Source organism: Lepidochelys kempii, chromosome 6 (assembly GCF_965140285.1).
Source record: "Lepidochelys kempii isolate rLepKem1 chromosome 6, rLepKem1.hap1, whole genome shotgun sequence".
Classification (NCBI taxonomy): domain Eukaryota; kingdom Metazoa; phylum Chordata; order Testudines; family Cheloniidae; genus Lepidochelys; species Lepidochelys kempii.
The window spans coordinates 7,801,873-7,817,171 of NC_136385.1; the positions used below are offsets into that span (position 1 = coordinate 7,801,873).

Below are 15,299 nucleotides of genomic sequence, written 5' to 3' on the forward strand. Positions count from 1 at the left end.
GCTGTTATTCTGGTTCAGCAAGGACACAGGGATACACGGACTATCAGTTTGCTTTGGTATGGCTGTTCCTGTGCAGCAGCCTTGCACTAACTGGAAGATGTGACCTGCAATTGATTTTTTTTTAGTTTTCAATTTTAAAAAACGGTACAGGCTGTCAGATTTGTTCATATTCCGTTTTTTAAAATTAAGGGTTTTGTTTTGTTGAAGTGTATCCTATTTAAAGACACTCTTGGCATGTCTATTATTTCATGTAAAACGCTTCCTTTAGGCTCTTCAGTGCCTGCTCTTTAGTTATATTTTTCCAGTCTCCTGGAAGTTCTGCTGCTTTAGCACCATACGCTCTAGCTAACTGGTCATTGAATGATTTGAAAACAAATTTCCAGAAATCAGAAGCATCAATACTGGGATCAGGCTGAATGTGCCAGTCTGGGTAGTAATGGCGGTTATCTTTGTAGGAATGAAATTTCCCATCTGCGGCTCCAGTTCGGAATTCACGATTGGAGACCACATCAGAGGAGCATATGGAATGCTCAAGCTTTTGTGAATCACAATCCCTGAAGTTCCCTAACACTTTGGGTCGATGGACTGATACAAAATGCTCTTTATGGTCAGTGCCTCCTGCTTCACAGGGGGCTTCACAGAACGGACACTGCTTCCCACAGCCAAACACTCGCTTGAAGATCTCATCCTGAGGTTTCACTGACAGGCTGGAGAGTTTGGTCTCAAGTTCCAAATGATTAAACTGGGTTAAGATTTGTTGTTCCAGCTCCAGAAGGAAGATTTCAATGTTACCAGAAAGCTGCTCAATTTTTGCTGTGTTTTTAAACTGGACTCCAACTAAGATATTGCTGGAAATGACCAGGTCCTGCTGCAGCTCTTTGCAAAAGCTGTCTAAAAAGGCAGAAACTGTGTTATTGTTTTTATTTATGGAGTTTTTCAGAACTCCCTTGATTTTATTTATTATTCTGGATAGAATCCCTTTCTCCAAATCTCTCAAACTTGCCTTCCCTCCATAGTGGTCTATCAGACATCTCTGTATCCAGGATTTGACAAACTCTTCATAGTTACTTATCTATTTCACATAGTTGTCAAAGTTCATCTCTTCCAGCAGCTTCTTTAGCAAAAAGAACTGAAAGAAGCTTTGGCTGGCGTATTCAAGGGCCTGTTCACTGCTGAGAATATTGTCAACTATTTCTAGTCCGAGCCTTTTGTTGACATAACCCACCAGGGCAGGTTTGAGAAACTGATCACAGAAATTCCTCGCCCTCGTTTGGCTTTCCTTCTTTTCCAAATAGAGATCAGTAAATATGGAGAAATAATGAGGTTTCAGCTTCTCCAGACGTTGCTGAGGATCGTTTTCTTTGATAAAATCTTCATGCATCTTCTGAAATGCCCAAGCCGCTTCCACCAAAACGTGACGCTTCAGGTCAACTTCAAACAAAGGAGAAGTGTGAAGTTGCTCAATATCCTCCTCTTTTAACCTCTCATTAACCATATGCAGCAGTTCTCTGCAATAGGTTTCATCATAGTCTGTTTTGGATTTAACTTTTTCTTCAATGTATTTCTTGCATTCAGTCATTAAAGATAGAGCAAGCTCTTCAGTTTTACAGTAACATTCCTGTGAGAAGTATTCTACAACTGCTCTGGTCCATTTTAGGTTTAAGTATTCCTTCTTCATTGGGAAAGACTTCATTCTATAATCCAGCAGGCTTTTTCGTTGTTGCAGTATCTGTCTGACAGCACCCCCTCTGTGCTTCAGATCCTTTCTCAGCTGGAGATCCATATCTTGAACAACTTGACGTTTCTGTAAAGTACAGAGCGTTAACTCTGACAAGGTTTCTCGCCACATCGTTTCAAATTCTTTTTTCAGTTTCTCATGGTCTAATTTATCTTCTCTGTTTCGGTATTCAGACAAGAGTTTGTCAACTTCCCCTTCAATTTTCTGCTTGTACTCAGACTGGATATTGTCTATCTTGTGCTGTCCTCTTCGTATTCGAATTGCTTCCTTACAGTTACTGGTTGAAGAATTTTCAAGTTCTCTTTTGAGGCTATTTGCGCTCCTTTTGAAATCTTCTCTGTACTTTTCTATCAGGTTCAAATTTGGAGCTTCACTTTTAAAATACTGTTCTAAGTTATTCAAGAGCTTCTGTTCTCCCTGCTGTAGCTTCCCTTGTGGTTCCATTTTTAAACTGTGAAAGAGATGACCCTCTACTGTATCTGGCAGCTGATTCTGGATAAAAGTTTCTTTTACAGATATCCAGAGATACATCTCCTTGCGGAAACCCCATTCCCATTCAGAATACTTCACAGACAGCTGGTGATAGCTTTAGAAACAGCCGTGTAGCTGAAGCCTAAAGATGAAGTTCTTATGTTTCACTGACTTCCACAGGCTCTTCAACCATACAATAAAATCAGGAATATCCTTTCCAGCTCTTTTCCGTGAACAGTTCTCTATGAATTCAAACAGGTATTTCTTTAGCTCACACACACTCTCACTGTATCCAGTGTTTACGGGAGCCATGGGAGGGACTCCATGCCACAAGCCAGGCATGTACCAATTGTGTTTTTCTGGGTCATACTCCATAATATCAGAAAATGCCATTTCCCTGCTTTGCTTTTCCATCCTTGCTGCAGCTTTGGTCATTTCATTCAGCTGCTCCAGGAGGTGTTTCCTGTCCCTCATGTTTCGATCATGAGCAGACACATCACTGACATTCTGGTGCACAAACTGGCAGTTTGGCTGTTGTCCTATTTCCTCCATTCTGAGAAATGCATGGACCACAATTTGCAGAACATCCTTCATTTCTGTGGCATTCTCCATGGCCATGTTAACGATGGTGATGTCACTCAGTCTAATCACCAGGGTGGCCAGCTCATTGTCATGTTGATAACTGTCTTCCAGTGCTGTTTGTTCAGGGGCCTTCAGACCTTCAGTGTCTATCACCAGGATGAAATCACAGCCAAGCAGCTCCTGAACAGCTTCTGTAACTTTAATGAGTGTCATGAACGCTCCTCGCGTACATCGATCGCTACTCACTGCAAACTGCAGGCCGAACAAGGTGTTGAGAAGAGTGGATTTCCCAGTGCTCTGCACTCCCAGCACTGTTATAAGCACCATTCTGGATCTACCCCCTAGTCTGATATGGAGATGAGTTAGAACATCTACTACCCATTTCATGGGGATGTTGGAGGCATCTCCATCGATCAGCTCCACAGGAAACCCTTCCAGCATCAGGTCAGCTGCTATGCATGGGAGATGGGAGAATTGTCTTTGGCCTTCTTCCATTTTCCCTTCTTTAACCATTGAGCATTCAGCGTCATAGAACTGCCCCCAACTCATGCATGAAATGCTCCACCCCCAAGGAACTATCAGATATTAATTTATCTAATTCCTCCAGCTGTTTTCGGTCCACTCCTGGAGTTTCACATTTCTCTTTATAGTCTCCCCGCATTTCAGAAAGATTCCCCCTAGCAATATTATCCAGGCTAAATTTCATCCATTTCAGAAAGTAAGGTTTCTCCACTGGATTTAATGGTACTATTCCATTGATAAACTTAGTCAAACCATTAGTACGGTCACACTGATTCCGCTGTCTACGTATCTCTAACCATTTCTGTTTCAGCGCAGATTTATAGTCTTCAGTGGCCATGTCCCCTTGCCTTTTCATTTGGCACATCTCTTTTTCCAATTTAGCCAAGTTTTTCCATGGGTCTCCTTGCAGGCTCAGCATTTCCCTTTTGAATTTTGCCCCATCTCTTATTTCTGCAGTGATTTCTTCAGTATATTTCCTCGCACACTGACATGCCTGACACTCCTCATCCACCTGGATTCCTAGGTCACGTGCCGTCACAGCCATGGCTTCCAAACTCACTGTCTTCGGAGATGAATTCACTATGGTTCCTATGGTGGACTTCACCTTTTTCACAAATCCTGTATTATTCATGGTACTATCTTTCACCAGTACCTGTGATTTGCTCAGTTTCAACACTGAGAACAGCTTATTAAGAAATCCCAGAGTTTCTTTGGGTTTCTTATTCTTGCAGTTGAGGATGAAGTAATATTTAGAGCTGGATTTTTTCAGAGATGATAACAGCTCGTATTCTCTCTCACCGATGCTCTCGGTAACTATGAACACTGCGGAGGAGACCTCTGTTAAAAAGCTAAACTGTAGCCAGTGGGACTCAATGTCTCCATGCAGATTTGTAACTGCAATGGGTTCAGGGAAAAAGATCAGAATTTTCCGTCCCCCCTGGAGTTCCGTTCCCAGACTCCATGTCCCGATGGATAAAGAAATCGTGGTGCTGCTGGGAGGGGCTGAGAACCTCATTGAGGAGTTGGGACTTGGAGAAGCTGCAGCTCCCCATCCGCAGAAAAGAAATCGTTGGCATTTCTGTGAGCACCAGGCTCTCCTCTCTGAACCCTCTGCTCTCTGCCAGGGAGTGTGGCCTCCACTTCCTCACAATGTCCCTCATGGCCCACAGTAGTAGGGTGCCCTTGGGGGTGTTGAGGGCGGGTAGCAGCAGAGGGAGGGCAACTGGCACATGGACATTTTGGACAGGATCTCCTGCTGTAGGAAAATGAGCAAAGCAGAACAGCACAAAGAACATCAAGAGATTGCAGAGAAACTTTCATCTCAGTGTCACTAAAACAGAAAGTGCCATCAGTATGCAGTTTCTCCTCATAATCATCCATTTCTTCTGCAGGAGCCTTGTGCTCAATGCTTGTATTTCTGGCTGTACCATTCAGAGCCATGACCTTCCTCAGGAAATGCCAAGGTAAATCACCTAATGCCTCTGGAATCCTGTTCTTGATGCTTTCTGGGCAGATCTCCAAAACATCCCTCAGCCTGATCTTGATGCTTCTGTGCTTCTCCAGGTTTAATCTGGACAGAACATCTTGAAATGCTTTACTTCTTTCTGCAGAAGGAAGTTAAAACAAACCAAAATTTCAGAGTAGAAAATGGTGACTTTATATACAGTTTACTCATTCCATAGACAGCCTGATGTTTGTAATTTAAAGAAAAGCAGTACCCAGTAAGTAACAGATGACTTATACATCCTGGGTTCAATTCTTCTCTTACTTATATTGGTATAACAAAAATGAAGCCAATGGGATTACTTCCATGCAAATAAAACATAGTTCTGGCCCACTTTGAACTCCACTAGGTTGGTTTGCATGTTTTGATCCCAATCCTTATCCTCAGCGCAGTGCAGAGTCCACTTTAAAATGGCTTAAGTGGCCAACTGAGAATTTCCTAGAAAATCTTCCAGTATAACCAGCTCTATGACATCCCAGCTCACAGCTACTGGAGGAGGGGGCATAGACTCAGGACCCTGTCTCTGTGGTGATCCCAGAAGCTGGAATGATCCCTTGGCTGCTCTAAGCTGCTGCTCAGGATCAGACTGGTGCCTGGCAGTCTGAGGATCAGGCGGCTGTGATGGTAGCCTACACCCGTCACCCTGAGCTGTGCTGGGCATCAATGGCTCATCCGGAGGATCTGACCCTTTATTTCCCTTTCAGCAGTCAGTGCAGATTACGCCTTCTGGGAAGACTTATTTTTGATTTTCTTCATATCTTCCTCCATCTCTTTGCTGGGACATGTCTTTTACAGGTGTAGCTAACAGCACTGTGGCTTTGCTTACGTCCCAGCGACCAAATCAGTCCCTTCACTCACGCTACTTCCTCTGTCCTTTTGGGGAGCTGTGAGGACTGTCATTACTTACAAAGCAAATTTACCCACATTGCAACATAGGGAGCTAATGCTAAGACACCTCCAGGCCAGTCCTGGTACGGTAATGTCTCCAGTGCAGTGTTAGGGTATTTGGACCTGATAAACAATTAACCCATTTATTATGTGTTATAGAGACATTATTAAGGTCACAAGAGCAAACTATTCCACTGCACAGGAAAGATAGGAAGAGTGGCAAGAGACCACCCTGGCTTAACCAGGAGATCTTCCATGATCTAAAAATAAAAAAAAAGAGTCCTACAAAAAGTGGAAAGTAGGTCAGATTACAAAGGATGAATACAAACAAACAACACAAGAATGAAGGGGCAAAATTAGAAAGGACAAGGCACAAAAGGAAATCAAACAAGCTAGGGACATAAAGGGTAACAAGAAAACATTCTACAAATACATTAGAAGCAAGAGGAAGACCAAGGACAGAGTAGGCCCATTACTCAAAGAAGACAAAAAAGCAATAACAGAAAATGTGGAAATGGCAGACGTGCTTAATGACTTCTTTGTTTCGGTTTTCACCAAGAAGGTTGGTGGCGATTGGACGCCTAACATAGTGAACACCAGTGAAAATGGGGTAGGTTCAAAACAGGAAAGAGTAAGTTGAAAATTACTTAGACAAGTGAGACGTCTTCAAGTCACTTGAGCCCAATGAAGTGCATCCTAGAATACACAAGGAGCTGACTGAGGAGATATCTGAGCCATTAGCTATTATCTTTGAAAAGTCATGGAAGACGGGTGATATTCCAGAAGACTGGAAAAGGGCACATATAGTGCCTAACTATAAAAAGGGAAATAAGGACAACCCAGGGAATTACAGACCAGTCAGCTTAACTTCTGGACCCGGAAAGATAATGGAGCAAATAATGAAGGAATCAATTTGCAAACATCTAGAAGATAATAAGGCGATATGTAATAGTCAGCATGGATTTGTCAAGAACAAATCATATCAAACCGACCCGATAGTTTTCTTTGACAGGGTGACGGCCGTGTGGATGGGGGGAAGCAGTAGATGTGGTATATCGAGACTTTAGTAAGGCATCTGATATAGTCTCAAATGACCTTCTCATTAAAAAACTAGGAAAATACAACCAAGATGGAGCTATTATAAGGTAGGTGCATAACTGGTTGGATAACCATTCCCAGAGTAGTTCTCAATGGCTCACAGTCATGCTGGAAGGGCACAACGAGTGGGCTTCTGCAAGGATCAGTTCTGGGTCTAGTTCTGTTCAATATAGTCATCAATGATTTAGATAATGGCATAGAGAGTACACTTATACAATTTGCAGACGATACCAAGGTGGGAGGAGTTGCAAGTGCTTTGGAGGATAGGATTATAATTGAAAAAGAGCTGGACAAACTGGAGAAATGGTCTGAGGTAACTAGGACGAAATTCAATAAGAACAAATGCAAAATATTCCACTTAGGAAGGAACAATCAGTTGGACATGTACAAAATGGAAAATGACTGCCTGGGAAGGATTACTGCAAAAAAGGGATCTAGAGGTCAGAGTGGACCACAAGCTAAATATGAGTTAACAGTGTAAGACTGTTGCAAAAAAACCAAACATCATTCTGGGATGTATTAGCAGCAGTGTTGTAAGCAAGACATGCAAAGTAATTCTTCTGCTCCAGTCCACGTTGATTATGCCTCAGCTGGAGTATTGTGTCCAGTTCTGGGTGCCACATTTCAGTAAAGATGTGGACAAACTGGAAAAAGTCCAGAGAAGAGCAACAAAAATGATTCAAGATCTAGAAAGCATGACCTATGAGGGAAGATTGAAAAACTTGGGTTTGTTTAGTCTGGAAAAGAGAAGACTGAGAAGGGACATGATAACCGTTTTCAAGTACCTAAAAGGTTGTTATAAGAAGGAGGAAGAAACATTATTTTCCTATCCTCTGATGATTGGACAAGAAGCAATTGGCTTAAATTGCAGCAAGGGAAGTTTTGATAGGAATTTTTTCCTAATGCCCGAACTGTCAGGGTGGTTAAGCACTGGAATAAATTGCCTAGGGAGGTTGTGGAATCTCCATCATTGGAGATTTTTAAGAGCAGGTTAGACAAACACCTGTCAGGGGTGGTCTAGATGGTGCTTGGTCCTGCCATGAGGGCAGGGGACTGGACTTGATGACCTCTCAAGGTCCCTTCCAGTCCTATGATTCTATAATGAAGCACCAGCTCTGCTTTAGTTTAGGTTGAGAAGCCCTTTCTACTTAAATGTTATTTCTTCTTAGTGCTGTAAGATCTCTATGCTTACTTGGACTATCTTGAAATTTGTTGTCTCATGGGGGAACAGGATAGGGTTAGTGACCCAAATTTCAGGGTCATTTGAGCAAGGAGTTCCCCAGACACAGCTCGTCAAAAACACAGCATTTTGCAAAATCAGCAGTCTTACAATGGAGGGGATTGTGCACCACAGAGCTCAACATCCCCTACTTGATCTCAGTCACTCAGCATTTATTTCAGCCAGTGTGTGGCACTGACTGCCCGTTTGAGGAAGCAATACTGAAAACATCTATTAAAGGAAACCTTTGGCTTTCTAGAACACTGCGTGCAAACACTCATGAGCCAAAGAGATTGAAACGTGCATGTGCTGTGAGCCTAGGCAAGAGTCTTTCCAGACAGTCCACTCTCACAGTAGCTGGATGGCTCAAGTACATTTGAGCCCTACTCTACTCCACAGTATTAACAACCTTCCTCAGAATACCATCCTTGCCGCCATGGATGTCACTTTCCTATACACCAATATCCCTCACAATGACAGGATAGCTGCCTGCCCCAAATATTTAAAAGACAGTGGACAACCATCAATTATCCATCCCAAACACATAGCCAAACTCATCCAGTTCATCCTCGCCTGTCATAGAATTACCTTCAGCAATAAACATTTTGTCCAAAGCATGAGAACAGCCAGGGGTACTAGGATGGCTCCCCAATATGCTAACCTCTTCATGGGTCATCCTGAAGAAGAATTTCTGGAGAAGTGCATCATGAAACCAGTGATATACCTGAGAAATTTTCATCCTATGGGAAGACAGCTTAAACTCCCTCAGACTTCCACCACAACTTCAACAACCACCACCCATCCATTAAACTCTCTCTGGAGCTTTCCCACACTAGCATCAACTTCTGGACACCACAATCAGCTTCATCAATGGAACCCTACAGACAACCATATAGAAGAAACCCATGGATCACCACACCTACCTTCATAGATCTAGTAACCACCCCAACCATACCAAGAAATATGTTATTGACAGCCAGGCACTCAGATACCACAGAATGTGCTCTGAGGAGAAAGTAAGTGATATATACCTTAATGAAGGGATAGCCTATTTTTGTCAAGGTCTAAATTTCTTGGTCAAGGTATAGTCAAGGTCCAGACTCCAAGAAAAAAAATGTTTAAAAACCCATAATGATAATAAACAAATAAAAACATTGTGGGGTCCATTCAAAAGCATCTCGCATTCCAGATTTGGCCCATGGTCCGCCTATTGACTATCCCTAGCTTAACACACTTGTTGTCGATATTGTGAAGGCCAAAACTATAACAGTGGTCAAAAAAGACCTAGGTAAATTGATGGAAGATAGGTCCATCAATGGCTATTAGCCAGGATGGGCAGGGATGGTGTCCCTAGCCTCTCTTTGCCAGAAGTTGGGAATGGGTGACAGGGGATGGAACACTTGATGATTACCTTTTTTATTCATTCCTTCTGAAGCACCTGGCATTGGCCTCTGTCAGAAGACAGAATACTGAGCTAGATGGACTTTGGCCTGACCCAGTATTGTCACTTAAAACCACCTTCACCAAACAAGGACACTTCATCAGAGAAGTAGATTGCATCATGCAACAGGCCACACAAATACCCCAGGAGAACCTGCTTCAATACAGAAATAAACCCCCTTCTGACTGCATACCCCTATTTGTCACCTACCACCCCACACTGGAACCCATACAGTAAAGCTAGTGTAACCACCAATGGGTGTAAACAACTACACCCCATACTCGATGGGTACCCCATCATGAAAGAAATATTTCAAGAATCATCTCTTCTGGTCTTCGAACAATCTCTTGAAACTCATTGTTGCCCTGGTTTGAGGGATATGTATACCCCATTATGTGATCAAACTAATTGCAACCATATTATGTGCATTCTGCCAATAGGAATTAATGAAATAGAACACCACATAGTTAAGGGTTAATTTGGAGACAGGCTTTTAGAAGCGAGGTCATATCTAGTTGATAGTTTTTTTGCTAATCAGAATGGGAGGAGGGGACAGACAAGTAAACAACTGAGACTGAAAACCTTGGTGGTTGGAAAACTTTGAATCTAGGCACCTCTGATATGAAAAGTTGACTGAAAGTTAGAAAAGAGATGATCCAGTTGGGGTCATTATGACCTATGTGTTTTGTAGAAGTTAGTTATAAAAGATTAGCTAATAGAGTATATTGTGGAGCAGTCCTCTGAAGCCATCTTGAGACACTTTTTTCTGACACCCTTTCTCCCTGGTGGGTGAGCAACTGGCCACTGCAAACCTGCTGTTAATTACTCAATACCATTCCAGATCTTAGGGAAAAGATCTGGGATGTTCTAAACCTATTGCTTATGTCTCTGTATGCTTAAATCTAATAAACTGCAGTGTTAGATAAGAACATACTTACTTGCATTTAATCCTTGATCAGACAGAAGTGCTGTGTTCCTATTGATTGATTCCTGACACTGATTGATTCCTGACATTCCACACAAAACACCTTTCAAGATCCCAGGATCTTATACATGCCTATCACATGTAGCACACTTCATCCAGTGCACTAAATGCCTGAATAATGATTATATGGATGAAACAGATAAGCATTATAAACTCAAATGAATATACACAGGAAAATGATAAAAGACAAAAACACCCTATCACCTGTGGGTGAACACTTTTCATAAAGTAATCCTCTATATCTGACCTATCAGACCCAATCCTCAAAGGCAACTTGCACAGCATTTTCAAAAGAAGAACCAGGGAGCTTACATTCATTACTCTGCTGGACACCAAATCATGGATTATGGACATCATGGATTGAACAGAGACACTAGATTTATGGTTTATTAAAACAATCTGGAATCCACTAACCCCTTCTTTTTTTCCTATGTTTGCAGCGGTGCTAATGGCCCATTATACTTTGAATGGTCCCTTACAATATGTGCTAACTACTTATGCTAAATAATCTGTTCCATCTTGCATTTTGCTCTGACATTGGGAGTAATGTTCCCAGACCTGAAGAAGAGCTCTTTGTGGCTCAAAAGCTTGTCACTCTCACCAACAGAAGTTGGTCTAAGAAAAGATATTACCTCACCCACATTGGCTTTCCAATATCCTGGGATCTACCCAGCTACAACTACGCTGCAGACAACCCTACGCTTGTCAGAAATCTGAGAATAATCTCTAGGAATATTGACAGGTTTCAGAGTAGCAGCCGTGTTAGTCTGTATTCGCAAAAAGAAAAGGAGTCCTTCTGGCACCTTAGAGACTAACCAATTTATTTGAGCGTAAGCTTTCGTGAGCTACAGCTCACTTCATTGGATGCATTCAGTGGAAAATACAGTGAGGAGATTTATGTACACACAGAACATGAAAAAAATGGGTGTTATCATACACACTCACTTTAGATGAGCTATTAGCAGCAGGAGAGTGGGGGCGGAGGGTGGGGAGAAGAAAACCTTTCTTGATAACTTCTGGAAATGGCCCACCTTGCTTATCACTAGAAAAGGTTTTCTCCTGTGCCCCCCCCCGCCAGTGGTAATTATTATTTTCTGCGGGTATCTGCTGCTGTTCTTGTGACACAGTGCCCTTTGGTGGGCAAAAGGTGGAATGCAGCAACATTGTGGCAGAAGCTTTTTTTTTCTACACAAAAAATTAAAGATATGCATGGCTCATTAATTATGCATGCCTACAGTAGTACAGAATTCCTCCAGGAGTAACGTTTGGCGAAAACCTGATTTCACAACAGCTGTTCCTTTGTAGAAGATTTTCTTCTTTGATGAAACACAAATGCCTCATGATTAAAAAAATCCCATTCCCCATGCACCAAGTGAACACTCCAAGGGTTGAAATGCAGTAGCATTCAAGTTCAAAATCTTGGTCTTTATCTTCAAGGTGCTCAATGGCCTTGGCCTAGTGTATCTAGAAAATCCACTAATGCTACAGGACAAAGACTGTGGTCAACATTTACTCTTGTCTGCCACAATGAAATGGAATTCTTTACAAGGTAAAGCTCATCTAGGTAGGAGACAGAGTTTCCTTGAAAAGGTGACCAATAATTTAAATCTGATTGAATATCAGATGAGGAGTGAGCAGAGGGATTCAAAGAGGAAAGTGATGGGTTCAAATCAACAGATGGAGAACATGCTTTTAGCAGCTCAACCTCAATACATTATTTCTGGCCTTTCCAGTGTGCAGTAAATCAGTTACTGAAATTGCGAACTGATGGTAGTTGGCTTATTTAGGCACATTATGGTACCTTTCCTCAGTCCTCAAGTCCATGCAGTTCCATCCCCCCTCTTGAGTCACATGAGCTTGGGGAGGAGAGAAACTATGGAGACAACCCAGAAACTCAGCTGAGGGGGACTGGGCCATGCAGCTCTAATGAGGACCTGCAGATTCTGATGGTGTCATCAATCACACGTTCATAGAATCATAGAATCATAGAATATCAGGGTTGGAAGGGACCTCAGGAGGTCATCTAGTCCAACCCCCTGCTCAAAGCAGGACCAATCCCCAATTAAATCATCCCAGCCAGGGCTTTGTCAAGCCTGACCGTGAAAACTTCTAAGGAAGGAGATTCTACCACCTCCAAAGGGAACGCATTCCAGTGTTTCACCACCCTCTGAGTGAAAAAGTTTTTCCTAATATCCAACCTAAACCTCCCCCACTGCAACTTGAGACCATTACTCCTTCTCCTGTCCTCTTCTACCACTGAGAATAGTCTAGAACCATCCTCTCTGGAACCACCTCTCAGGTAGTTGAAAGCAGCTATCAAATCCCCCCTCATTCTTCTCTTCTGCAGGCTAAACAATCCCAGTTCCCTCAGCCTCTCCTCATAAGTCATGTGTTCCAGACCCCTAATCATTTTTGTTGCCCTTCGCTGGACTCTCTCCAATTTATCCACATCCTTCTTGTAGTGTGGGGCCCAAAACTGGACACAGTACTCCAGATGAGGCCTCACCAATGTCGAATAGAGGGGGACGATCACGTCCCTTGATCTGCTCGCTATGCCCCTACTTATACATCCCAAAATGCCATTGGCCTTCTTGGCAACAAGGGCAAACTGCTGACTCATATCCAGCTTCTCGTCCACTGTCATCCTTAGGTCCTTTTCCGCAGAACTGCTGCCTAGCCATTCGGTCCCTAGTCTGTAGCTGTGCATTGGGTTCTTCCGTCCTAAGTGCAGGACCCTGCACTTATCCTTATTGAACCTCATCAGATTTCTTTTGGCCCAATCCTCCAATTTGTCTAGGTCCCTCTGTATCCTATCCCTGCCCTCCAGCATATCTACCACTCCTCCCAGTTTAGTATCATCCGCAAATTTGCTGAGAGTGCAATCCACACCATCCTCCAGATCATTTATGAAGATATTGAAAAAAACCGGCCCCAGGACTGACCCCTGGGGCACTCCACTTGACACCGGCTGCCAACTAGACATGGAGCCATTGATCACTACCCGTTGAGCCCGACAATCTAGCCAACTTTCTACCCACCTTATAGTGCATTCATCCAGCCCATACTTCTTTAACTTGCTGACAAGAGTACTGTGGGAGACCGTGTCAAAAGCTTTGCTAAAGTCAAGAAACAACACATTCACTGCTTTCCCTTCATCCACAGAACCAGTAATCTCATCATAGAAGGTGATTAGATTAGTCAGGCATGACCTTCCCTTGGTGAATCCATGCTGACTGTTCCTGATCACTTTCCTCTCATGTAAGTGCTTCAGGATTGAATCTTTGAGGACCTGCTCCATGATTTTTCCGGGGACTGAGGTGAAAACCCGTTGTGGGTTTTTTATATATTTTCACTCTAGACATTAGTAGTATACAGCTCAATAGGATTCATCAATACATATATTTTTACAGGTTTCCACACCCTCTTTTGTCCTCCAGTTTCATATGTTGACACATACACATTTGGCACTGTTGACCATTTTTGAAGGAAAAAAAAGTATTTTTTCCTTTTCACAAGGCATATTTATTAGAGATGACCTGAAGAAGTCTTCTTCTGAAAGCAGTGAAATTGAGAAAGCCTTTACAAAGTACATACACCACAGGAAGCTGAGTATTTTGTACATTGTGCAAAATGTGTTTTGCCAGGGGAAAAAAGACAAATGATTATTTTAAATACAAAGTATATGGTTCTCTTTCAAAGCATGGAGATAAACTGCAAGTTACCACCCAGGCATGGCAAACGTACCCTGGGAAAACACAATTCTTTTGGGAGGCTTTTGAGGATGCTATCAAAAAGCCCACAAGTTTCTGCTGGTGGATTTAAATGTTTTAGCACCCGAAGCCTACAGGTTAAGAACAAGCATTTCTCCCCCAGACTGGCCCTATGTATACACCTTGAAAAAAACAGAAAAGTAGTAATTTTTTTAACAATCCTTAGCCATTTTAAAAAAAAAGCATCCCCCTGATAAGCATGTCTAGCCATGTACACAGAAACCTAGCTCTTTTGAAACTCCTCATCAAAGCCAGACCGCATCAAAGGAAGGTTATTCTGTGCTCAGCCTCTGACAACCTGGTAGTGGCCAGCTCAGAAATAGCACTCAACTCTGTAAAAGGAAAAGTCCCCCAGAAACCCTAACAAGTAAGCATGCTAAAAAGAAAATGGGGGATTAGTAAAACACTGAGCAATTACAAAAACCTGTTCCTCAAAAGAATAAAAGATGATTGTAAAACAGATCAGGGGTTTTATCAAACCTTTCTTGAGCTTTGCTGTCAGGCATTTTAAATAAAATGGTTGAAAAATTGTACCTCGTTCCTAGCCATCAGCTAGAACAAACACGCCTCCAGTGATGAAACATGCCTCTAGTGATGAAGAAAATATCAGAACCACACCTCCTCACCACTTGGATTCAGAGATGAAAGACATTCTTCAAAGATCCAGTTTATCAGACTCTGAAAAGGCTAAACTTTACGAGAGGGTCCTACAATGGTATCTGGTATTGGCCAAGAAGGGTGAAGAAAAAAGACTAAAAGAAGTCTCTTTCTCCCAGAGTAAGAGGAGCAGGGGGCTGGGCCCATGGCAAAAAGGCGGAGGGTCATGGCCCCTTGGCCTCCCCATCTTCCAGTATCCCTGTCACCATGTGGTCATTTTCTGGCAGGGGCATGCCTATGGACAGAACTCTAAGGCTTTCAAGCCATGTGTAGGGCAGCTTGTGTTTGGAACAAAGGAAGCACAGGCTGCATGACAAAAGACTATAAAAGGCAGCTGCATCTTCTCCATTTTGTCTTCAGTCCTGCTTCTTATCTCTGGATGAACTTTGCTACAAAATGAAGCTCTGAACAAAGGACTGAATGA

General features: G+C 42.6%; 1 pseudogene; it reads right to left on the bottom strand.

The window, feature by feature from the left end:
- Window positions 1–241: 241 nt before the first annotated feature.
- Window positions 242–15,299, bottom strand: part of LOC144930639 (up-regulator of cell proliferation pseudogene) — a 78,507-nt pseudogene continuing 63,449 nt past the window's right edge.